Source organism: Hyla sarda, chromosome 3 (assembly GCF_029499605.1).
Source record: "Hyla sarda isolate aHylSar1 chromosome 3, aHylSar1.hap1, whole genome shotgun sequence".
NCBI classification, from domain to species: domain Eukaryota; kingdom Metazoa; phylum Chordata; class Amphibia; order Anura; family Hylidae; genus Hyla; species Hyla sarda.
Window position 1 is genome coordinate 21,919,447 of NC_079191.1, and position 21,995 is coordinate 21,941,441.

General features: G+C 39.7%; 25 non-coding genes across 25 annotated transcripts; all 25 read right to left on the reverse strand.

Annotated features, from left to right (window-relative positions):
* Window positions 1-1,092: 1,092 nt before the first annotated feature.
* Window positions 1,093-1,190, reverse strand: TRNAR-UCU (transfer RNA arginine (anticodon UCU)). The gene is given in 2 exon segments: window positions 1,093-1,128; window positions 1,142-1,190. It is a non-coding gene; the product is annotated as a tRNA-Arg (tRNA).
* A 657-nt stretch (window positions 1,191-1,847) lies between these two features.
* Window positions 1,848-1,933, reverse strand: TRNAR-UCU (transfer RNA arginine (anticodon UCU)). Its single transcript is given in 2 exon segments — window positions 1,848-1,883; window positions 1,897-1,933. It is a non-coding gene; the product is annotated as a tRNA-Arg (tRNA).
* A 658-nt stretch (window positions 1,934-2,591) lies between these two features.
* On the reverse strand, window positions 2,592-2,677 carry TRNAR-UCU (transfer RNA arginine (anticodon UCU)). The gene is given in 2 exon segments: window positions 2,592-2,627; window positions 2,641-2,677. It is a non-coding gene; the product is annotated as a tRNA-Arg (tRNA).
* Window positions 2,678-3,334: 657 nt separating this feature from the next.
* On the reverse strand, window positions 3,335-3,420 carry TRNAR-UCU (transfer RNA arginine (anticodon UCU)). Its single transcript is given in 2 exon segments — window positions 3,335-3,370; window positions 3,384-3,420. It is a non-coding gene; the product is annotated as a tRNA-Arg (tRNA).
* A 657-nt stretch (window positions 3,421-4,077) lies between these two features.
* TRNAR-UCU (transfer RNA arginine (anticodon UCU)) lies at window positions 4,078-4,163 on the reverse strand. Its single transcript is given in 2 exon segments — window positions 4,078-4,113; window positions 4,127-4,163. It is a non-coding gene; the product is annotated as a tRNA-Arg (tRNA).
* A 657-nt stretch (window positions 4,164-4,820) lies between these two features.
* On the reverse strand, window positions 4,821-4,906 carry TRNAR-UCU (transfer RNA arginine (anticodon UCU)). The gene is given in 2 exon segments: window positions 4,821-4,856; window positions 4,870-4,906. It is a non-coding gene; the product is annotated as a tRNA-Arg (tRNA).
* Window positions 4,907-5,560: 654 nt separating this feature from the next.
* TRNAR-UCU (transfer RNA arginine (anticodon UCU)) lies at window positions 5,561-5,646 on the reverse strand. The gene is given in 2 exon segments: window positions 5,561-5,596; window positions 5,610-5,646. It is a non-coding gene; the product is annotated as a tRNA-Arg (tRNA).
* A 1,394-nt stretch (window positions 5,647-7,040) lies between these two features.
* On the reverse strand, window positions 7,041-7,126 carry TRNAR-UCU (transfer RNA arginine (anticodon UCU)). Its single transcript is given in 2 exon segments — window positions 7,041-7,076; window positions 7,090-7,126. It is a non-coding gene; the product is annotated as a tRNA-Arg (tRNA).
* Window positions 7,127-7,782: 656 nt separating this feature from the next.
* TRNAR-UCU (transfer RNA arginine (anticodon UCU)) lies at window positions 7,783-7,868 on the reverse strand. Its single transcript is given in 2 exon segments — window positions 7,783-7,818; window positions 7,832-7,868. It is a non-coding gene; the product is annotated as a tRNA-Arg (tRNA).
* Window positions 7,869-8,525: 657 nt separating this feature from the next.
* Window positions 8,526-8,611, reverse strand: TRNAR-UCU (transfer RNA arginine (anticodon UCU)). Its single transcript is given in 2 exon segments — window positions 8,526-8,561; window positions 8,575-8,611. It is a non-coding gene; the product is annotated as a tRNA-Arg (tRNA).
* A 657-nt stretch (window positions 8,612-9,268) lies between these two features.
* TRNAR-UCU (transfer RNA arginine (anticodon UCU)) lies at window positions 9,269-9,354 on the reverse strand. Its single transcript is given in 2 exon segments — window positions 9,269-9,304; window positions 9,318-9,354. It is a non-coding gene; the product is annotated as a tRNA-Arg (tRNA).
* A 657-nt stretch (window positions 9,355-10,011) lies between these two features.
* Window positions 10,012-10,097, reverse strand: TRNAR-UCU (transfer RNA arginine (anticodon UCU)). Its single transcript is given in 2 exon segments — window positions 10,012-10,047; window positions 10,061-10,097. It is a non-coding gene; the product is annotated as a tRNA-Arg (tRNA).
* A 654-nt stretch (window positions 10,098-10,751) lies between these two features.
* On the reverse strand, window positions 10,752-10,837 carry TRNAR-UCU (transfer RNA arginine (anticodon UCU)). Its single transcript is given in 2 exon segments — window positions 10,752-10,787; window positions 10,801-10,837. It is a non-coding gene; the product is annotated as a tRNA-Arg (tRNA).
* Window positions 10,838-12,231: 1,394 nt separating this feature from the next.
* Window positions 12,232-12,317, reverse strand: TRNAR-UCU (transfer RNA arginine (anticodon UCU)). The gene is given in 2 exon segments: window positions 12,232-12,267; window positions 12,281-12,317. It is a non-coding gene; the product is annotated as a tRNA-Arg (tRNA).
* Window positions 12,318-12,973: 656 nt separating this feature from the next.
* On the reverse strand, window positions 12,974-13,059 carry TRNAR-UCU (transfer RNA arginine (anticodon UCU)). The gene is given in 2 exon segments: window positions 12,974-13,009; window positions 13,023-13,059. It is a non-coding gene; the product is annotated as a tRNA-Arg (tRNA).
* A 657-nt stretch (window positions 13,060-13,716) lies between these two features.
* TRNAR-UCU (transfer RNA arginine (anticodon UCU)) lies at window positions 13,717-13,802 on the reverse strand. The gene is given in 2 exon segments: window positions 13,717-13,752; window positions 13,766-13,802. It is a non-coding gene; the product is annotated as a tRNA-Arg (tRNA).
* A 657-nt stretch (window positions 13,803-14,459) lies between these two features.
* On the reverse strand, window positions 14,460-14,545 carry TRNAR-UCU (transfer RNA arginine (anticodon UCU)). The gene is given in 2 exon segments: window positions 14,460-14,495; window positions 14,509-14,545. It is a non-coding gene; the product is annotated as a tRNA-Arg (tRNA).
* Window positions 14,546-15,017: 472 nt separating this feature from the next.
* TRNAR-UCU (transfer RNA arginine (anticodon UCU)) lies at window positions 15,018-15,288 on the reverse strand. Its single transcript has 2 exons — window positions 15,252-15,288; window positions 15,018-15,053 (listed from the first exon to the last, which is right to left on the reverse strand). It is a non-coding gene; the product is annotated as a tRNA-Arg (tRNA).
* A 657-nt stretch (window positions 15,289-15,945) lies between these two features.
* Window positions 15,946-16,031, reverse strand: TRNAR-UCU (transfer RNA arginine (anticodon UCU)). Its single transcript is given in 2 exon segments — window positions 15,946-15,981; window positions 15,995-16,031. It is a non-coding gene; the product is annotated as a tRNA-Arg (tRNA).
* A 656-nt stretch (window positions 16,032-16,687) lies between these two features.
* TRNAR-UCU (transfer RNA arginine (anticodon UCU)) lies at window positions 16,688-16,773 on the reverse strand. The gene is given in 2 exon segments: window positions 16,688-16,723; window positions 16,737-16,773. It is a non-coding gene; the product is annotated as a tRNA-Arg (tRNA).
* Window positions 16,774-17,235: 462 nt separating this feature from the next.
* Window positions 17,236-17,321, reverse strand: TRNAR-UCU (transfer RNA arginine (anticodon UCU)). The gene is given in 2 exon segments: window positions 17,236-17,271; window positions 17,285-17,321. It is a non-coding gene; the product is annotated as a tRNA-Arg (tRNA).
* Window positions 17,322-17,977: 656 nt separating this feature from the next.
* On the reverse strand, window positions 17,978-18,063 carry TRNAR-UCU (transfer RNA arginine (anticodon UCU)). Its single transcript is given in 2 exon segments — window positions 17,978-18,013; window positions 18,027-18,063. It is a non-coding gene; the product is annotated as a tRNA-Arg (tRNA).
* Window positions 18,064-19,392: 1,329 nt separating this feature from the next.
* Window positions 19,393-19,478, reverse strand: TRNAR-UCU (transfer RNA arginine (anticodon UCU)). Its single transcript is given in 2 exon segments — window positions 19,393-19,428; window positions 19,442-19,478. It is a non-coding gene; the product is annotated as a tRNA-Arg (tRNA).
* Window positions 19,479-20,135: 657 nt separating this feature from the next.
* On the reverse strand, window positions 20,136-20,221 carry TRNAR-UCU (transfer RNA arginine (anticodon UCU)). The gene is given in 2 exon segments: window positions 20,136-20,171; window positions 20,185-20,221. It is a non-coding gene; the product is annotated as a tRNA-Arg (tRNA).
* A 1,400-nt stretch (window positions 20,222-21,621) lies between these two features.
* On the reverse strand, window positions 21,622-21,707 carry TRNAR-UCU (transfer RNA arginine (anticodon UCU)). Its single transcript is given in 2 exon segments — window positions 21,622-21,657; window positions 21,671-21,707. It is a non-coding gene; the product is annotated as a tRNA-Arg (tRNA).
* Window positions 21,708-21,995: the final 288 nt, after the last annotated feature.

Sequence of the window (21,995 nt, forward strand, 5' to 3'; positions counted from 1 at the left end):
ATGATTTTCTATACATTTGAAAAAAAAAATCTCTGGTGGAACTCTAACCCACAACCTTTGAATCACTACTCTTCGCCAGGAGTCCAATGAAATGACAATCCTACTGTACAGGACAGCATTAGCAAACCTTTGTTACTTCATCAGTTTTTCCTTAGCCATTTAATTATTTTTTGCCTGTTTTAAGGAGGCCTTGGACTTAACGACACAAAACACTAGAAGTCCAATGCGCTATCCATTGCGCCACAGAGCCACACGTTCTCATCTTGGATGCAATAAAAGTCTTTCGAAATGTCGACAACACTGGATTTTTCCTCTAGTCCAAACTAATATTTAATCCTTACTGAGGTTTTAACTCAAGACCAGTGCTTTGAACCCTTAAGTTTAAAAAAGGACACAGAGCCGTACGTTTTCTAACTGGATACAATTCAAGTCCTCCGAAAGGTCAACAACGCTAAGATGTTCTACTAGTCCATTCTAGTATTTGAGCCCTAGGAAAGTTTTACCTCAAGACCAGTGCTCTGTAGCCTTAACTTTGTAGCCTGGTTTTGCCAAGTCTGTTTTAGTTTTATTTTCTTGTTTTCCGAAATATCAACAACACTGGGTTGTTCTACTAGTCCATACTAACAATTAAGCCTTAGTGAGGTTTTAACTGAAGACCAGTGCTCTTAACCCTTAAGCCAAGCATATAGAAAATGATTTTCTGTCACATTTGAAACAAAAAAAATCTCTGGTGGAACTCGAACCCACAACCTTTGAATCACTACTCTTCGCCAGGAGTCCAATGAAATGACGATCCTACTGTAAAGGACAGCATCAGCAGACCTTTGTTACTTCATCAATTTTTCCTTAGCCATTTAATTCTTTTTTGCCTGTTCTAAGGTGGCTTAAGACTTAATGACACAAAACTCGACTCTGGTGGGACTCTAACCCACAACCTTTGAATCACTACTCTTCGCCAGGAGTCCAATGAAATGACAATCCTACTGTACAGGACAGCATTAGCAAACCTTTGTTACTTCATCAGTTTTTCCTTAGCCATTTCATTATTTTTTGCCTGTTTTAAGGAGGCCTTGGACTTAGCGACACTAAACTCGACTCTGGTGGGGCTCGAACCCACAACCTTTGAATCGCTGAATTTCACTAGAAGTCCAATGCGCTTTCCATTGCGCTTTCCATTGCGCCACAGAGCCACACGTTCTCATGTTGGATGCAATAAAAGTCTTTCGAAATGTCGACAACACTGGATTTTTCCTCTAGTCCATACTAATATTTAATCCTTAGTGAGGTTTTAATTCAAGACCAGTGCTTTGAACCCTTAACTTTAAAAAAGGACACAGAGCCATACGTTTTCTAACTGGATACAATTCAAGTCCTCTGAAAGGTCAACAACGCTAAGATGTTCAACTAGTCCATTCTAGTATTTGAGCCCTAGGAAAGTTTTACCTCAAGACCAGTGCTCTGTAGCCTTAACTTTGTAGCCTGATTTTGCCAAGTCTGTTTTAGTTTTATTTTCTTGTCTTCCGAAATATCAACAACACTGGGTTGTTCTACTAGTCCATACTAACAATTAAGCCTTAGTGAGGTTTTAACTGAAGACCAGTGCTCTTAACCCTTAAGCCAAGCATATAGAAAATGCTTTTCTGTCACATTTGAAACAAAAAAAATCTCTGGTGGAACTCGAACCCACAACCTTTGAATCACTACTCTTCGCCAGGAGTCCAATGAAATGACAATCCTACTGTACAGGACAGCATTACCAAACCTTTGTTACTTCATCAGTTTTTCCTTAGCCATTTCATTCTTTTTTGCCTGTTCTAAGGTGGCTTAAGACTTAATGACACAAAACTCGACTCTGGTGGGACTCGAACCCACAACCTTTGAATCACTGCCTCTCACTAGAAGTCCAATGCGCTATCCATTGCGCCACAGAGCCACACGTTTTCATGTTGGATGCAATAAAAGTCTTTCGAAATGTCGACAACACTGGATTTTTCCTCTAGTCCATACTAATATTTAATCCTTAGTGAGGTTTTAACTCAAGACCAGTGCTTTGAACCCTTAACTTTAAAAAACAGACACAGAGCCATACGTTTTCTAACTGGATAAAATTCAAGTCCTCTGAAAGGTCAACAACGCTAAGATGTTCAACTAGTTCATTCTAGTATTTGAGCCCTAGGAAAGTCTTACCTCAAGACCAGTGCTCTGTAGCCTTAACTTTGTAGCCTGATTTTGCCAAGTCTGTTTTAGTTTTATTTTCTTGTCTTCCGAAATATCAACAACACTGGGTTGTTCTACTAGTCCATACTAACAATTAAGCCTTAGTGAGGTTTTAACTGAAGACCAGTGCTCTTAACCCTTAAGCCAAGCATATAGAAAATGATTTTCTGTCACATTTGAAACAAAAAAAAGCTCTGGTGGGACTCGAACCCACAACCTTTGAATCAGTACTCTTCGCCAGGAGTCCAATGAAATGACAATCCTACTGTACAGGACAGCATTAGCAAACCTTTGTTACTTCATCAGTTTTTCCTTAGCCATCTCATTATTTTTTGCCTGTTCTAAGGAGGCCTAGGACTTAACGACACAAAACACGACTCTGGTGGGGCTCGAACCCACAACCTTTGAATCACTGCCTCTCACTAGAAGTCCAATGCGCTATCCATTGCGCCACAGAGCCACACGTTCTCATGTTGGATGCAATAAAAGTCTTCCGAAATGTCGACAACACTGGATTTTTCCTCTAGTCCATACTAATATTTAATCCTTAGTGAGGTTTTAACTCAAGACCAGTGCTTTGAACCCTTAACTTTAAAAAAGGACACAGAGCCATACGTTTTCTAACTGGATACAATTCAAGTCCTCTGAAAGGTCAACAACGCTAAGATGTTCAACTAGTCCATTCTAGTATTTGAGCCCTAGGAAAGTCTTACCTCAAGACCAGTGCTCTGTAGCCTTAACTTTGTAGCCTGATTTTGCCAAGTCTGTTTTAGTTTTATTTTCTTGTCTTCCGAAATATCAACAACACTGGGTTGTTCTACTAGTCCATACTAACAATTAAGCCTTAGTGAGGTTTTAACTGAAGACCAGTGCTCTTAACCCTTAAGCCAAGCATATAGAAAATGATTTTCTGTCACATTTGAAACAAAAAAAAGCTCTGGTGGGACTCGAACCCACAACCTTTGAATCAGTACTCTTCGCCAGGAGTCCAATGAAATGACAATCCTACTGTACAGGACAGCATTAGCAAACCTTTGTTACTTCATCAGTTTTTCCTTAGCCATCTCATTATTTTTTGCCTGTTCTAAGGAGGCCTAGGACTTAACGACACAAAACACGACTCTGGTGGGGCTCGAACCCACAACCTTTGAATCACTGCCTCTCACTAGAAGTCCAATGCGCTATCCATTGCGCCACAGAGCCACACGTTCTCATGTTGGATGCAATAAAAGTCTTCCGAAATGTCGACAACACTGGATTTTTCCTCTAGTCCATACTAATATTTAATCCTTAGTGAGGTTTTAACTCAAGACCAGTGCTTTGAACCCTTAACTTTAAAAAAGGACACAGAGCCATACGTTTTCTAACTGGATACAATTCAAGTCCTCTGAAAGGTCAACAACGCTAAGATGTTCAACTAGTCCATTCTAGTATTTGAGCCCTAGGAAAGTTTTACCTCAAGACCAGTGCTCTGTAGCCTTAACTTTGTAGCCTGATTTTGCCAAGTCTGTTTTAGTTTTATTTTCTTGTCTTCCGAAATATCAACAACACTGGGTTGTTCTACTAGTCCATACTAACAATTAAGCCTTAGTGAGGTTTTAACTGAAGACCAGTGCTCTTAACCCTTAAGCCAAGCATATAGAAAATGATTTTCTGTCACATTTGAAACAAAAAAAATCTCTGGTGGAACTCGAACCCACAACCTTTGAATCACTACTCTTCGCCAGGAGTCCAATGAAATGACAATCCTACTGTACAGGACAGCATTAGCAAACCTTTGTTACTTCATCAGTTTTTCCTTAGCCATTTCATTATTTTTTGCCTGTTCTAAGGAGGCCTAGGAGTTAACGACACAAAACACGACTCTGGTGGGGCTCGAACCCACAACCTTTGAATCACTGCCTCTCACTAGAAGTCCAATGCGCTATCCATTGCGCCACAGAGCCACACGTTCTCATGTTGGATGCAATAAAAGTCTTCCGAAATGTCGACAACACTGGATTTTTCCTCTAGTCCATACTAATATTTAATCCTTAGTGAGGTTTTAACTCAAGACCAGTGCTTTGAACCCTTAACTTTAAAAAAGGACACAGAGCCATACGTTTTCTAACTGGATACAATTCAAGTCCTCTGAAAGGTCAACAACGCTAAGATGTTCAACTAGTCCATTCTAGTATTTGAGCCCTAGGAAAGTTTTACCTCAAGACCAGTGCTCTGTAGCCTTAACTTTGTAGCCTGATTTTGCCAAGTCTGTTTTAGTTTTATTTTCTTGTCTTCCGAAATATCAACAACACTGGGTTGTTCTACTAGTCCATACTAACAATTAAGCCTTAGTGAGGTTTTAACTGAAGACCAGTGCTCTTAACCCTTAAGCCAAGCATATAGAAAATGATTTTCTGTCACATTTGAAACAAAAAAAATCTCTGGTGGAACTCGAACCCACAACCTTTGAATCACTACTCTTCGCCAGGAGTCCAATGAAATGACAATCCTACTGTACAGGACAGCATTAGCAAACCTTTGTTACTTCATCAGTTTTTCCTTAGCCATTTCATTATTTTTTGCCTGTTCTAAGGAGGCCTAGGAGTTAACGACACAAAACACGACTCTGGTGGGACTCGAACCCACTACCTTTGAATCACTGCCTCTCACTAGAAGTCCAATGCGCTATCCATTGCGCCACAGAGCCACACGTTCTCATGTTGGATGCAATAAAAGTCTTTCGAAATGTCGACAACACTGGATTTTTCCTCTAGTCCATACTAATATTTAATCCTTAGTGAGGTTTTAACTCAAGACCAGTGCTTTGAACCCTTAACTTTAAAAAAGGACACAGCCGTACGTTTTCTAACTGGATACAATTCAAGTCCTCCGAAAGGTCAACAACGCTAAGATGTTCTACTAGTCCATTCTAGTATTTGAGCCCTAGGAAAGTTTTACCTCAAGACCACTGCTCTGTAGCCTTAACTTTGTAGCCTGATTTTGCCAAGTCTGTTTTAGTTTTATTTTATTGTCTTTCGAAATATCAACAACACTGGGTTGTTCTACTAGTCCATACTAACAATTAAGCCTTAGTGAGGTTTTAACTGAAGACCAGTGCTCTTAACCCTTAAGCCAAGCATATAGAAAATGATTTTCTGTCACATTTGAAACAAAAAAAAGCTCTGGTGGAATCGAACCCACAACCTTTGAATCACTACTCTTCGCCAGGAGTCCAATGAAATGACGATCCTACTGTAAAGGACAGCATCAGCAGACCTTTGTTACTTCATCAATTTTTCCTTAGCCATTTCATTCTTTTTTGCCTGTTCTAAGGTGGCTTAAGACTTAATGACACAAAATTCGACTCTGGTGGGACTCGAACCCACAACCTTTGAATCACTGCCTCTCACTAGAAGTCCAATGCGCTATCCATTGCACCACAGAGCCACACGTTCTCATGTTGGATGCAATAAAAGTCTTTCGAAATGTCGACAACACTGGATTTTTCCTCTAGTCCATACTAATATTTAATCCTTAGTGAGGTTTTAACTCAAGACCAGTGCTTTGAACCCTTAACTTTAAAAAAGGACACAGAGCCGTACGTTTTCTAACTGGATACAATTCAAGTCCTCCGAAAGGTCAACAACGCTAAGATGTTCTACTAGTCCATTCTAGTATTTGAGCCCTAGGAAAGTTTTACCTCAAGACCAGTGCTCTGTAGCCTTAACTTTGTAGCCTGATTTTGCCAAGTCTGTTTTAGTTTTATTTTATTGTCTTTCGAAATATCAACAACACTGGGTTGTTCTACTAGTTCATACTAACAATTAAGCCTTAGTGAGGTTTTAACTGAAGACCAGTGCTCTTAACCCTTAAGCCAAGCATATAGAAAATGATTTTCTGTCACATTTGAAACAAAAAAAAGCTCTGGTGGAATCGAACCCACAACCTTTGAATCACTACTCTTCGCCAGGAGTCCAATGAAATGACGATCCTACTGTAAAGGACAGCATTAGCAAACCTTTGTTACTTCATCAATTTTTCCTTAGCCATTTCATTCTTTTTTGCCTGTTCTAAGGTGGCTTAAGACTTAATGACACAAAACTCGACTCTGGTGGGACTCGAACCCACAACCTTTGAATCACTGCCTCTCACTAGAAGTCCAATGCGCTATCCATTGCGCAGCCACACGTTCTCATGTTGGATGCAATAAAAGTCTTTCCAAATGTCGACAACACTGGATTTTTCCTCTAGTCCATACTAATATTTAATCCTTAGTGAGGTTTTAACTCAAGACCAGTGCTTTGAACCCTTAACTTTAAAAAAGGACACAGAGCCATACGTTTTCTAACTGGATACAATTCAAGTCCTCTGAAAGGTCAACAACGCTAAGATGTTCAACTAGTCCATTCTAGTATTTGAGCCCTAGGAAAGTTTTACCTCAAGACCAGTGCTCTGTAGCCTTAACTTTGTAGCCTGATTTTGCCAAGTCTGTTTTAGTTTTATTTTCTTGTCTTCCGAAATATCAACAACACTGGGTTGTTCTACTAGTCCATACTAACAATTAAGCCTTAGTGAGGTTTTAACTGAAGACCAGTGCTCTTAACCCTTAAGCCAAGCATATAGAAAATGATTTTCTGTCACATTTGAAACAAAAAAAATCTCTGGTGGAACTCGAACCCACAACCTTTGAATCACTACTCTTCGCCAGGAGTCCAATGAAATGACAATCCTACTGTACAGGACAGCATTAGCAAACCTTTGTTACTTCATCAGTTTTTCCTTAGCCATTTCATTATTTTTTGCCTGTTCTAAGGAGGCCTAGGAGTTAACGACACAAAACACGACTCTGGTGGGACTCGAACCCACAACCTTTGAATCACTGCCTCTCACTAGAAGTCCAATGCGCTTTCCATTGCGCCACAGAGCCACACGTTCTCATGTTGGATGCAATAAAAGTCTTTCCAAATGTCGACAACACTGGATTTTTCCTCTAGTCCATACTAATATTTAATCCTTAGTGAGGTTTTAACTCAAGACCAGTGCTTTGAACCCTTAACTTTAAAAAAGGACACAGAGCCGTACGTTTTCTAACTGGATACAATTCAAGTCCTCCGAAAGGTCAACAACGCTAAGATGTTCTACTAGTCCATTCTAGTATTTGAGCCCTAGGAAAGTTTTACCTCAAGACCACTGCTCTGTAGCCTTAACTTTGTAGCCTGATTTTGCCAAGTCTGTTTTAGTTTTATTTTATTGTCTTTCGAAATATCAACAACACTGGGTTGTTCTACTAGTCCATACTAACAATTAAGCCTTAGTGAGGTTTTAACTGAAGACCAGTGCTCTTAACCCTTAAGCCAAGCATATAGAAAATGATTTTCTGTCACATTTGAAACAAAAAAAAGCTCTGGTGGAATCGAACCCACAACCTTTGAATCACTACTCTTCGCCAGGAGTCCAATGAAATGACAATCCTACTGTACAGGACAGCATTAGCAAACCTTTGTTACTTCATCAGTTTTTCCTTAGCCATTTCATTATTTTTTGCCTGTTCTAAGGAGGCCTAGGACTTAACGACACAAAACATGACTCTGGTGGGACTCGAACCCACAACCTTTGAATTACTGCCTCTCACTAGAAGTCCAATGCGCTATCCATTGCGCCACAGAGCCACACCTTCTCATGTTGGATGCAATAAAAGTCTTTTGAAATGTCGACAACACTGGATTTTTCCTCTAGTCCATACTAATATTTAATCCTTAGTGAGGTTTTAATTCAAGACCAGTGCTTTGAACCCTTAACTTTAAAAAAGGACACAGAGCCATACGTTTTCTAACTGGATACAATTCAAGTCCTCTGAAAGGTCAACAACGCTAAGATGTTCAACTAGTCCATTCTAGTATTTGAGCCCTAGGAAAGTTTTACCTCAAGACCAGTGCTCTGTAGCCTTAACTTTGTAGCCTGATTTTGCCAAGTCTGTTTTAGTTTTATTTTCTTGTCTTCCGAAATATCAACAACACTGGGTTGTTCTACTAGTCCATACTAACAATTAAGCCTTAGTGAGGTTTTAACTGAAGACCAGTGCTCTTAACCCTTAAGCCAAGCATATAGAAAATGATTTTCTGTCACATTTGAAACAAAAAAAATCTCTGGTGGAACTCGAACCCACAACCTTTGAATCACTACTCTTCGCCAGGAGTCCAATGAAATGACAATCCTACTGTACAGGACAGCATTAGCAAACCTTTGTTACTTCATCAGTTTTTCCTTAGCCATTTCACTATTTTTTGCCTGTTCTAAGGTGGCCTAGGAGTTAACGACACAAAACACGACTCTGGTGGGACTCGAACCCACAACCTTTGAATCACTGCCTCTCACTAGAAGTCCAATGCGCTATCCATTGCGCCACAGAGCCACACGTTCTCATGTTGGATGCAATAAAAGTCTTTCGAAATGTCGACAACACTGGATTTTTCCTCTAGTCCATACTAATATTTAATCCTTAGTGAGGTTTTAACTCAAGACCAGTGCTTTGAACCCTTAACTTTAAAAAAGGACACAGAGCCATACGTTTTCTAACTGGATACAATTCAAGTCCTTTGAAAGGTCAACAACGCTAAGATGTTCAACTAGTCCATTCTAGTATTTGAGCCCTAGGAAAGTTTTACCTCAAGACCAGTGCTCTGTAGCCTTAACTTTGTAGCCTGATTTTGCCAAGTCTGTTTTAGTTTTATTTTCTTGTCTTCCCAAATATCAACAACACTGGGTTGTTCTACTAGTCCATACTAACAATTAAGCCTTAGTGAGGTTTTAACTGAAGACCAGTGCTCTTAACCCTTAAGCCAAGCATATAGAAAATGATTTTCTGGCACATTTGAAACAAAAAAAAAGCTCTGGTGGAATCGAACCCACAACCTTTGAATCACTACTCTTCGCCAGGAGTCCAATGAAATGACGATCCTACTGTAAAGGACAGCATCAGCAGACCTTTGTTACTTCATCAATTTTTCCTTAGCCATTTCATTCTTTTTTGCCTGTTCTAAGGTGGCTTAAGACTTAATGACACAAAACTCGACTCTGGTGGGACTCGAACCCACAACCTTTGAATCACTGCCTCTCACTAGAAGTCCAATGCGCCATCCATTGCACCACAGAGCCACACGTTCTCATGTTGGATGCAATAAAAGTCTTTCGAAATGTCGACAACACTGGATTTTTCCTCTAGTCCATACTAATATTTAATCCTTAGTGAGGTTTTAACTCAAGACCAGTGCTTTGAACCCTTAACTTTAAAAAAGGACACAGAGCCGTACGTTTTCTAACTGGATACAATTCAAGTCCTCCGAAAGGTCAACAACGCTAAGATGTTCTACTAGTCCATTCTAGTATTTAAGCCCTAGGAAAGTTTTACCTCAAGACCAGTGCTCTGTAGCCTTAACTTTGTAGCCTGATTTTGCCAAGTCTGTTTTAGTTTTATTTTCTTGTCTTCCGAAATATCAACAACACTGGGTTGTTCTACTAGTCCATACTAACAATTAAGCCTTAGTGAGGTTTTAACTGAAGACCAGTGCTCTTAACCCTTAAGCCAAGCATATAGAAAATGATTTTCTGTCACATTTGAAACAAAAAAAATCTCTGGTGGAACTCGAACCCACAACCTTTGAATCACTACTCTTCGCCAGGAGTCCAATGAAATGACAATCCTACTGTACAGGACAGCATTAGCAAACCTTTGTTACTTCATCAGTTTTTCCTTAGCCATTTCATTATTTTTTGCCTGTTCTAAGGAGGCCTAGGAGTTAACGACACAAAACACGACTCTGGTGGGACTCGAACCCACTACCTTTGAATCACTGCCTCTCACTAGAAGTCCAATGCGCTATCCATTGCGCCACAGAGCCACACGTTCTCATGTTGGATGCAATAAAAGTCTTTCGAAATGTCGACAACACTGGATTTTTCCTCTAGTCCATACTAATATTTAATCCTTAGTGAGGTTTTAACTCAAGACCAGTGCTTTGAACCCTTAACTTTAAAAAAGGACACAGCCGTACGTTTTCTAACTGGATACAATTCAAGTCCTCCGAAAGGTCAACAACGCTAAGATGTTCTACTAGTCCATTCTAGTATTTGAGCCCTAGGAAAGTTTTACCTCAAGACCACTGCTCTGTAGCCTTAACTTTGTAGCCTGATTTTGCCAAGTCTGTTTTAGTTTTATTTTATTGTCTTTCGAAATATCAACAACACTGGGTTGTTCTACTAGTCCATACTAACAATTAAGCCTTAGTGAGGTTTTAACTGAAGACCAGTGCTCTTAACCCTTAAGCCAAGCATATAGAAAATGATTTTCTGTCACATTTGAAACAAAAAAAAGCTCTGGTGGAATCGAACCCACAACCTTTGAATCACTACTCTTCGCCAGGAGTCCAATGAAATGACGATCCTACTGTAAAGGACAGCATCAGCAGACCTTTGTTACTTCATCAATTTTTCCTTAGCCATTTCATTCTTTTTTGCCTGTTCTAAGGTCGCTTAAGACTTAATGACACAAAATTCGACTCTGGTGGGACTCGAACCCACAACCTTTGAATCACTGCCTCTCACTAGAAGTCCAATGCGCTATCCATTGCACCACAGAGCCACACGTTCTCATGTTGGATGCAATAAAAGTCTTTCGAAATGTCGACAACACTGGATTTTTCCTCTAGTCCATACTAATATTTAATCCTTAGTGAGGTTTTAACTCAAGACCAGTGCTTTGAACCCTTAACTTTAAAAAAGGACACAGAGCCGTACGTTTTCTAACTGGATACAATTCAAGTCCTCCGAAAGGTCAACAACGCTAAGATGTTCTACTAGTCCATTCTAGTATTTGAGCCCTAGGAAAGTTTTACCTCAAGACCAGTGCTCTGTAGCCTTAACTTTGTAGCCTGATTTTGCCAAGTCTGTTTTAGTTTTATTTTATTGTCTTTCGAAATATCAACAACACTGGGTTGTTCTACTAGTTCATACTAACAATTAAGCCTTAGTGAGGTTTTAACTGAAGACCAGTGCTCTTAACCCTTAAGCCAAGCATATAGAAAATGATTTTCTGTCACATTTGAAACAAAAAAAAGCTCTGGTGGAATCGAACCCACAACCTTTGAATCACTACTCTTCGCCAGGAGTCCAATGAAATGACGATCCTACTGTAAAGGACAGCATTAGCAAACCTTTGTTACTTCATCAATTTTTCCTTAGCCATTTCATTCTTTTTTGCCTGTTCTAAGGTGGCTTAAGACTTAATGACACAAAACTCGACTCTGGTGGGACTCGAACCCACAACCTTTGAATCACTGCCTCTCACTAGAAGTCCAATGCGCTATCCATTGCGCAGCCACACGTTCTCATGTTGGATGCAATAAAAGTCTTTCCAAATGTCGACAACACTGGATTTTTCCTCTAGTCCATACTAATATTTAATCCTTAGTGAGGTTTTAACTCAAGACCAGTGCTTTGAACCCTTAACTTTAAAAAAGGACACAGAGCCATACGTTTTCTAACTGGATACAATTCAAGTCCTCTGAAAGGTCAACAACGCTAAGATGTTCAACTAGTCCATTCTAGTATTTGAGCCCTAGGAAAGTTTTACCTCAAGACCAGTGCTCTGTAGCCTTAACTTTGTAGCCTGATTTTGCCAAGTCTGTTTTAGTTTTATTTTCTTGTCTTCCGAAATATCAACAACACTGGGTTGTTCTACTAGTCCATACTAACAATTAAGCCTTAGTGAGGTTTTAACTGAAGACCAGTGCTCTTAACCCTTAAGCCAAGCATATAGAAAATGATTTTCTGTCACATTTGAAACAAAAAAAATCTCTGGTGGAACTCGAACCCACAACCTTTGAATCACTACTCTTCGCCAGGAGTCCAATGAAATGACAATCCTACTGTACAGGACAGCATTAGCAAACCTTTGTTACTTCATCAGTTTTTCCTTAGCCATTTCATTATTTTTTGCCTGTTCTAAGGAGGCCTAGGAGTTAACGACACAAAACACGACTCTGGTGGGACTCGAACCCACAACCTTTGAATCACTGCCTCTCACTAGAAGTCCAATGCGCTTTCCATTGCGCCACAGAGCCACACGTTCTCATGTTGGATGCAATAAAAGTCTTTCCAAATGTCGACAACACTGGATTTTTCCTCTAGTCCATACTAATATTTAATCCTTAGTGAGGTTTTAACTCAAGACCAGTGCTTTGAACCCTTAACTTTAAAAAAGGACACAGAGCCGTACGTTTTCTAACTGGATACAATTCAAGTCCTCCGAAAGGTCAACAACGCTAAGATGTTCTACTAGTCCATTCTAGTATTTGAGCCCTAGGAAAGTTTTACCTCAAGACCACTGCTCTGTAGCCTTAACTTTGTAGCCTGATTTTGCCAAGTCTGTTTTAGTTTTATTTTATTGTCTTTCGAAATATCAACAACACTGGGTTGTTCTACTAGTCCATACTAACAATTAAGCCTTAGTGAGGTTTTAACTGAAGACCAGTGCTCTTAACCCTTAAGCCAAGCATATAGAAAATGATTTTCTGTCACATTTGAAACAAAAAAAAGCTCTGGTGGAATCGAACCCACAACCTTTGAATCACTACTCTTCGCCAGGAGTCCAATGAAATGACAATCCTACTGTACAGGACAGCATTAGCAAACCTTTGTTACTTCATCAGTTTTTCCTTAGCCATTTCATTATTTTTTGCCTGTTCTAAGGAGGCCTAGGACTTAACGACACAAAACATGACTCTGGTGGGACTCGAACCCACAACCTTTGAATTACTGCCTCTCACTAGAAGTCCAATGCGCTATCCATTGCGCCACAGAGCCACACCTTCTCATGTTGGATGCAATAAAAGTCTTTTGAAATGTCGACAACACTGGATTTTTCCTCTAGTCCATACTAATATTTAATCCTTAGTGAGGTTTTAATTCAAGACCAGTGCTTTGAACCCTTAACTTTAAAAAAGGACACAGAGCCATACGTTTTCTAACTGGATACAATTCAAGTCCTCTGAAAGGTCAACAACGCTAAGATGTTCAACTAGTCCATTCTAGTATTTGAGCCCTAGGAAAGTTTTACCTCAAGACCAGTGCTCTGTAGCCTTAACTTTGTAGCCTGATTTTGCCAAGTCTGTTTTAGTTTTATTTTCTTGTCTTCCGAAATATCAACAACACTGGGTTGTTCTACTAGTCCATACTAACAATTAAGCCTTAGTGAGGTTTTAACTGAAGACCAGTGCTCTTAACCCTTAAGCCAAGCATATAGAAAATGATTTTCTGTCACATTTGAAACAAAAAAAATCTCTGGTGGAACTCGAACCCACAACCTTTGAATCACTACTCTTCGCCAGGAGTCCAATGAAATGACAATCCTACTGTACAGGACAGCATTAGCAAACCTTTGTTACTTCATCAGTTTTTCCTTAGCCATTTCACTATTTTTTGCCTGTTCTAAGGTGGCCTAGGAGTTAACGACACAAAACACGACTCTGGTGGGACTCGAACCCACAACCTTTGAATCACTGCCTCTCACTAGAAGTCCAATGCGCTATCCATTGCGCCACAGAGCCACACGTTCTCATGTTGGATGCAATAAAAGTCTTTCGAAATGTCGACAACACTGGATTTTTCCTCTAGTCCATACTAATATTTAATCCTTAGTGAGGTTTTAACTCAAGACCAGTGCTTTGAACCCTTAACTTTAAAAAAGGACACAGAGCCATACGTTTTCTAACTGGATACAATTCAAGTCCTTTGAAAGGTCAACAACGCTAAGATGTTCAACTAGTCCATTCTAGTATTTGAGCCCTAGGAAAGTTTTACCTCAAGACCAGTGCTCTGTAGCCTTAACTTTGTAGCCTGATTTTGCCAAGTCTGTTTTAGTTTTATTTTCTTGTCTTCCCAAATATCAACAACACTGGGTTGTTCTACTAGTCCATACTAACAATTAAGCCTTAGTGAGGTTTTAACTGAAGACCAGTGCTCTTAACCCTTAAGCCAAGCATATAGAAAATGATTTTCTGGCACATTTGAAACAAAAAAAAAGCTCTGGTGGAATCGAACCCACAACCTTTGAATCACTACTCTTCGCCAGGAGTCCAATGAAATGACGATCCTACTGTAAAGGACAGCATCAGCAGACCTTTGTTACTTCATCAATTTTTCCTTAGCCATTTCATTCTTTTTTGCCTGTTCTAAGGTGGCTTAAGACTTAATGACACAAAACTCGACTCTGGTGGGACTCGAACCCACAACCTTTGAATCACTGCCTCTCACTAGAAGTCCAATGCGCCATCCATTGCACCACAGAGCCACACGTTCTCATGTTGGATGCAATAAAAGTCTTTCGAAATGTCGACAACACTGGATTTTTCCTCTAGTCCATACTAATATTTAATCCTTAGTGAGGTTTTAACTCAAGACCAGTGCTTTGAACCCTTAACTTTAAAAAAGGACACAGAGCCGTACGTTTTCTAACTGGATACAATTCAAGTCCTCCGAAAGGTCAACAACGCTAAGATGTTCTACTAGTCCATTCTAGTATTTAAGCCCTAGGAAAGTTTTACCTCAAGACCAGTGCTCTGTAGCCTTAACTTTGTAGCCTGATTTTGCCAAGTCTGTTTTAGTTTTATTTTATTGTCTTCCGAAATATCAACAACACTGGGTTGTTCTACTAGTCCATACTAACAATTAAGCCTCAGTGAGGTTTTAACTGAAGACCAGTGCTCTTAACCCTTAAGCCAAGCATATAGAAAATGATTTTCTGTCACATTTGAAACAAAAAAAAGCTCTGGTGGGACTCGAACCCACAACCTTTGAATCACTACTCTTCGCCAGGAGTCCAATGAAATGACAACCCTACTGTACAGGACAGCATTAGCAAACCTTTGTTACTTCATCAGTTTTTCCTTAGCCATTTCATTATTTTTTGCCTGTTCTACGGAGGCCTAGGACTTAACGACACAAAACACGACTCTGGTGGAACTCGAACCCAAAACCTTTGAAACACTGCCTCTCACTAGAAGTCCAATGCGCTATCCATTGCGCCACAGAGCCACACCTTCTCATGTTGGATGCAATAAAAGTCTTTCGAAATGTCGACAACACTGGTTTTTTCCTCTAGTCCATACTAATATTTAATCCTTAGTGAGGTTTTAACTCAAGACCAGTGCTTTGAACCCTTAACTTTAAAAAAGGACACAGAGCCATACGTTTTCTAACTGGATACAATTCAAGTCCTCTGAAAGGTCAACAACGCTAAGATGTTCAACTAGTCCATTCTAGTATTTGAGCCCTAGGAAAGTTTTACCTCAAGACCAGTGCTCTGTAGCCTTAACTTTGTAGCCTGATTTTGCCAAGTCTGTTTTAGTTTTATTTTCTTGTCTTCCGAAATATCAACAACACTGGGTTGTTCTACTAGTCCATACTAACAATTAAGCCTTAGTGAGGTTTTAACTGAAGACCAGTGCTCTTAACCCTTAAGCCAAGCATATAGAAAATGATTTTCTGTCACATTTGAAACAAAAAAAATCTCTGGTGGAACTCGAACCCATAACCTTTGAATCACTACTCTTCGCCAGGAGTCCAATGAAATGACAATCCTACTGTACAGGACAGCATTAGCAAACCTTTGTTACTTCATCAGTTTTTCCTTAGCCATTTCATTATTTTTTGCCTGTTCTAAGGAGGCCTAGGAGTTAACGACACAAAACATGACTCTGGTGGGACTCGAACCCACAACCTTTGAATCACTGCCTCTCACTAGAAGTCCAATGCGCTATCCATTGCGCCACAGAGCCACACGTTCTCATGTTGGATGCAATAAAAGTCTTTCGAAATGTCGACAACACTGGATTTTTCCTCTAGTCCATACTAATATTTAATCCTTAGTGAGGTTTTAACTCAAGACCAGTGCTTTGAACCCTTAACTTTAAAAAAGGACACAGAGCCGTACGTTTTCTAACTGGATACAATTCAAGTCCTCCGAAAGGTCAACAACGCTAAGATGTTCTACTAGTCCATTCTAGTATTTGAGCCCTAGGAAAGTTTTACCTCAAGACCACTGCTCTGTAGCCTTAACTTTGTAGCCTGATTTTGCCAAGTCTGTTTTAGTTTTATTTTATTGTCTTTCGAAATATCAACAACACTGGGTTGTTCTACTAGTCCATACTAACAATTAAGCCTTAGTGAGGTTTTAACTGAAGACCAGTGCTCTTAACCCTTAAGCCAAGCATATAGAAAATGATTTTCTGTCACATTTGAAACAAAAAAAAGCTCTGGTGTAATCGAACCCACAACCTTTGAATCACTACTCTTCGCCAGGAGTCCAATGAAATGACGATCCTACTGTAAAGGACAGCATCAGCAGACCTTTGTTACTTCATCAATTTTTCCTTAGCCATTTCATTCTTTTTTGCCTGTTCTAAGGTGGCTTAAGACTTAATGACACAAAACTCAACTCTGGTGGGACTCGAACCCACAACCTTTGAATCACTGCCTCTCACTAGAAGTCCAATGCGCTATCCATTGCACCACAGAGCCACACGTTCTCATGTTGGATGCAATAAAAGTCTTTCGAAATGTCGACAACACTGGATTTTTCCTCTAGTCCATACTAATATTTAATCCTTAGTGAGGTTTTAACTCAAGTCTGTTTTAGTTTTATTTTATTGTCTTTCGAAATATCAACAACACTGGGTTGTTCTACTAGTCCATACTAACAATTAAGCCTCAGTGAGGTTTTAACTGAAGACCAGTGCTCTTAACCCTTAAGCCAAGCATATAGAAAATGATTTTCTGTCACATTTGAAACAAAAAAAAGCTCTGGTGGGACTCAAACCCACAACCTTGGAATCACTACTCTTCGCCAGGAGTCCAATGAAATGACAATCCTACTGTACAGGACAGCATTAGCAAACCTTTGTTACTTCATCAGTTTTTCCTTAGCCATTTCAATATTTTTTGCCTGTTCTAAGGAGGCCTAGGACTTAACGACACAAAACATGACTCTGGTGGGACTCGAACCCACAACCTTTGAATCACTGCCTCTCACTAGAAGTCCAATGCGCTATCCATTGCGCCACAGAGCCACACGTTCTCATGTTGGATGCAATAAAAGTCTTTCGAAATGTCGACAACACTGGATTTTTCCTCTAGTCCATACTAATATTTAATCCTTAGTGAGGTTTTAACTCAAGACCAGTGCTTTGAACCCTTAACTTTAAAAAAGGACACAGAGCCGTACGTTTTCTAACTGGATACAATTCAAGTCCTCCGAAAGGTCAACAACGCTAAGATGTTCTACTAGTCCATTCTAGTATTTGAGCCCTAGGAAAGTTTTACCTCAAGACCACTGCTCTGTAGCCTTAACTTTGTAGCCTGATTTTGCCAAGTCTGTTTTAGTTTTATTTTATTGTCTTTCGAAATATCAACAACACTGGGTTGTTCTACTAGTCCATACTAACAATTAAGCCTTAGTGAGGTTTTAACTGAAGACCAGTGCTCTTAACCCTTAAGCCAAGCATATAGAAAATGATTTTCTGTCACATTTGAAACAAAAAAAAGCTCTGGTGTAATCGAACCCACAACCTTTGAATCACTACTCTTCGCCAGGAGTCCAATGAAATGACGATCCTACTGTACATGACAGCATCAGCAGACCTTTGTTACTTCATCAATTTTTCCTTAGCCATTTCATTCTTTTTTGCCTGTTCTAAGGTGGCTTAAGACTTAATGACACAAAACTCAACTCTGGTGGGACTCGAACCCACAACCTTTGAATCACTGCCTCTCACTAGAAGTCCAATGCGCTATCCATTGCACCACAGAGCCACACGTTCTCATGTTGGATGCAATAAAAGTCTTTCGAAATGTCGACAACACTGGATTTTTCCTCTAGTCCATACTAATATTTAATCCTTAGTGAGGTTTTAACTCAAGACCAGTGCTTTGAACCCTTAACTTTAAAAAAGGACACAGAGCCGTACGTTTTCTAACTGGATACAATTCAAGTCCTCCGAAAGGTCAACAACGCTAAGATGTTCTACTAGTCCATTCTAGTATTTAAGCCCTAGGAAAGTTTTACCTCAAGACCAGTGCTCTGTAGCCTTAACTTTGTAGCCTGATTTTGCCAAGTCTGTTTTAGTTTTATTTTATTGTCTTCCGAAATATCAACAACACTGGGTTGTTCTACTAGTCCATACTAACAATTAAGCCTCAGTGAGGTTTTAACTGAAGACCAGTGCTCTTAACCCTTAAGCCAAGCATATAGAAAATGATTTTCTGTCACATTTGAAACAAAAAAAAGCTCTGGTGGGACTCGAACCCACAACCTTTGAATCACTACTCTTCGCCAGGAGTCCAATGAAATGACAATCCTACTGTACAGGACAGCATTAGCAAACCTTTGTTACTTCATCAGTTTTTCCTTAGCCATTTCAACCCTTAACTTTAAAAAAGGACACAGAGCCGTACGTTTTCTAACTGGATACAATTCAAGTCCTCCGAAAGGTCAACAACGCTAAGATGTTCTACTAGTCCATTCTAGTATTTGAGCCCTAGGAAAGTTTTACCTCAAGACCACTGCTCTGTAGCCTTAACTTTGTAGCCTGATTTTGCCAAGTCTGTTTTAGTTTTATTTTATTGTCTTTCGAAATATCAACAACACTGGGTTGTTCTACTAGTCCATACTAACAATTAAGCCTTAGTGAGGTTTTAACTGAAGACCAGTGCTCTTAACCCTTAAGCCAAGCATATAGAAAATGATTTTCTGTCACATTTGAAACAAAAAAAAGCTCTGGTGGAACTCGAACCCACAACCTTTGAATCACTACTCTTCGCCAGGAGTCCAATGAAATGACGATCCTACTGTAAAGGACAGCATCAGCAGACCTTTGTTACTTCATCAATTTTTCCTTAGCCATTTCATTCTTTTTTGCCTGTTCTAAGGTGGCTTAAGACTTAATGACACAAAACTTGACTCTGGTGGGACTCTAACCCACAACCTTTGAATCACTACTCTTTGCCAGGAGTCCAATGAAATGATAATCCTACTGTACAGGACAGCATTAGCAAACCTTTGTTACTTCATCAGTTTTTCCTTAGCCATTTCATTATTTTTTGCCTGTTTTAAGGAGGCCTTGGACTTAACGACACAAAACTCGACTCTGGTGGGGCTCGAACTCACAACCTTTGAATTGCTGAATCTCACTAGAAGTCCAATGCGCTTTCCATTGCGCCACAGAGCCACTTGTTCTCATGTTGGATGCAATAAAAGTCTTTCGAAATGTCGACAACACTGGATTTTTCCTCTAGTCCATACTAATATTTAATCCTTAGTGAGGTTTTAACTCAAGACCAGTGCTTTGAACCATTAACTTTAAAAAAGGACACAGAGCCATACGTTTTCTAACTGGATACAATTCAAGTCCTCTGAAAGGACAACAATGCTAAGATGTTCAACTAGTCCATTCTAGTATTTGAGCCCTAGGAAAGTTTTACCTCAAGACCAGTGCTTTGTAGCCTTAACTTTGTAGCCTGATTTTGCCAAGTCTGTTTTAGTTTTATTTTCTTGTCTTCCGAAATATCAACAACACTGGGTTGTTCTACTAGTCCATACTAACAATTAAGCCTTAGTGAGGTTTTAACTGAAGACCAGTGCTCTTAACCCTTAAGCCAAGCATATAGAAAATGATTTTCTGTCACATTTGAAACAAAAAAAATCTCTGGTGGAACTCGAACCCACAACCTTTGAATCACTACTCTTTGCCAGGAGTCCAATGAAATGACAATCCTACTGTACAGGACAGCATTAGCAAACCTTTGTTACTTCATCAGTTTTTCCTTAGCCATTTCATTATTTTTTGCCTGTTCTAAGGAGGCCTAGGAGTTAACGACACAAAACACGACTCTGGTGGGACTCGAACCCACAACCTTTGAATCACTGCCTCTCACTAGAAGTCCAATGCGCTATCCATTGCGCCACAGAGCCACACGTTCTCATGTTGGATGCAATAAAAGTCTTTCGAAATGTCGACAACACTGGATTTTTCCTCTAGTCCATACTAATATTTAATCCTTAGTGAGGTTTTAACTCAAGACCAGTGCTTTGAACCCTTAACTTTAAAAAAGGACACAGAGCCGTACGTTTTCTAACTGGATACAATTCAAGTCCTCCGAAAGGTCAACAACGCTAAGATGTTCTACTAGTCCATTCTAGTATTTGAGCCCTAGGAAAGTTTTACCTCAAGACCAGTGCTCTGTAGCCTTAACTTTGTAGCCTGATTTTGCCAAGTCTGTTTTAGTTTTATTTTATTGTCTTCCGAAATATCAACAACACTGGGTTGTTCTACTAGTCCATACTAACAATTAAGCCTTAGTGAGGTTTTAACTGAAGACCAGTGCTCTTAACCCTTAAGCCAAGCATATAGAAAATGATTTTCTGTCACATTTGAAACAAAAAAAAGCTCTGGTGGGACTCGAACCCACAACCTTTGAATCACTACTCTTCGCCAGGAGTCCAATGAAATGACAATCCTACTGTACAGGACAGCATTTGCAAACCTTTGTTACTTCATCAGTTTTTCCTTAGCCATTTCATTATTTTTTGCCTGTTCTAAGGAGGCCTAGGACTTAACGACACAAAACACAACTCTGGTGGGACTCGAACCCACAACTTTTGAATCACTGCCTCTCACTAGAAGTCCAATGCGCTATCCATTGCGCCACAGACCCACACATTCTCATGTTGGATGCAATAAAAGTCTTTCGAAATGTCGACAACACTGGATTTTTCCTCTAGTCCATACTAATATTTAATCCTTAGTGAGGTTTTAACTCAAGACCAGTGCTTTGAACCCTTAACTTTAAAAAAGGACACAGAGCCGTACGTTTTCTAACTGGATACAATTCAAGTCCTCCGAAAGGTCAACAACGCTAAGATGTTCTACTAGTCCATTCTAGTATTTGAGCCCTAGGAAAGTTTTACCTCAAGACCAGTGCTCTGTAGCCTTAACTTTGTAGCCTGATTTTGCCAAGTCTGTTTTAGTTTTATTTTCTTGTCTTCCGAAATATCAACAACACTGGGTTGTTCTACTAGTCCATACTAACAATTAAGCCTTAGTGAGGTTTTAACTGAAGACCAGTGCTCTTAACCCTTCAGCCAAGCATATAGAAAATGATTTTCTGTCACATTTGAAACAAAAAAAATCTCTGGTGGAACTCAAACCCACAACCTTTGAATCACTACTCTTCGCCAGGAGTCCAATGAAATGACAATCCTACTGTACAGGACAGCATTAGCAAACCTTTGTTACTTCATCAGTTTTTCCTTAGCCATTTCACTATTTTTTGCCTGTTCTAAGGAGGCCTAGAAGTTAACGACACAAAACACGACTCTGGTGGGACTCGAACCCACAACCTTTGAATCACTGCCTCTCACTAGAAGTCCAATGCGCTATCCATTGCGCCACAGAGCCACACGTTCTCATGTTGGATGCAATAAAAGTCTTTCGAAATGTCGACAACACTGGATTTTTCCTCTAGTCCATACTAATATTTAATCCTTAGTGAGGTTTTAACTCAAGACCAGTGCTTTGAACCCTTAACTTTAAAAAAGGACACAGAGCCATACGTTTTCTAACTGGATACAATTCAAGTCCTCTGAAAGGTCAACAACGCTAAGATGTTCAACTAGTCCATTCTAGTATTTGAGCCCTAGGAAAGTTTTACCTCAAGACCACTGCTCTGTAGCCTTAACTTTGTAG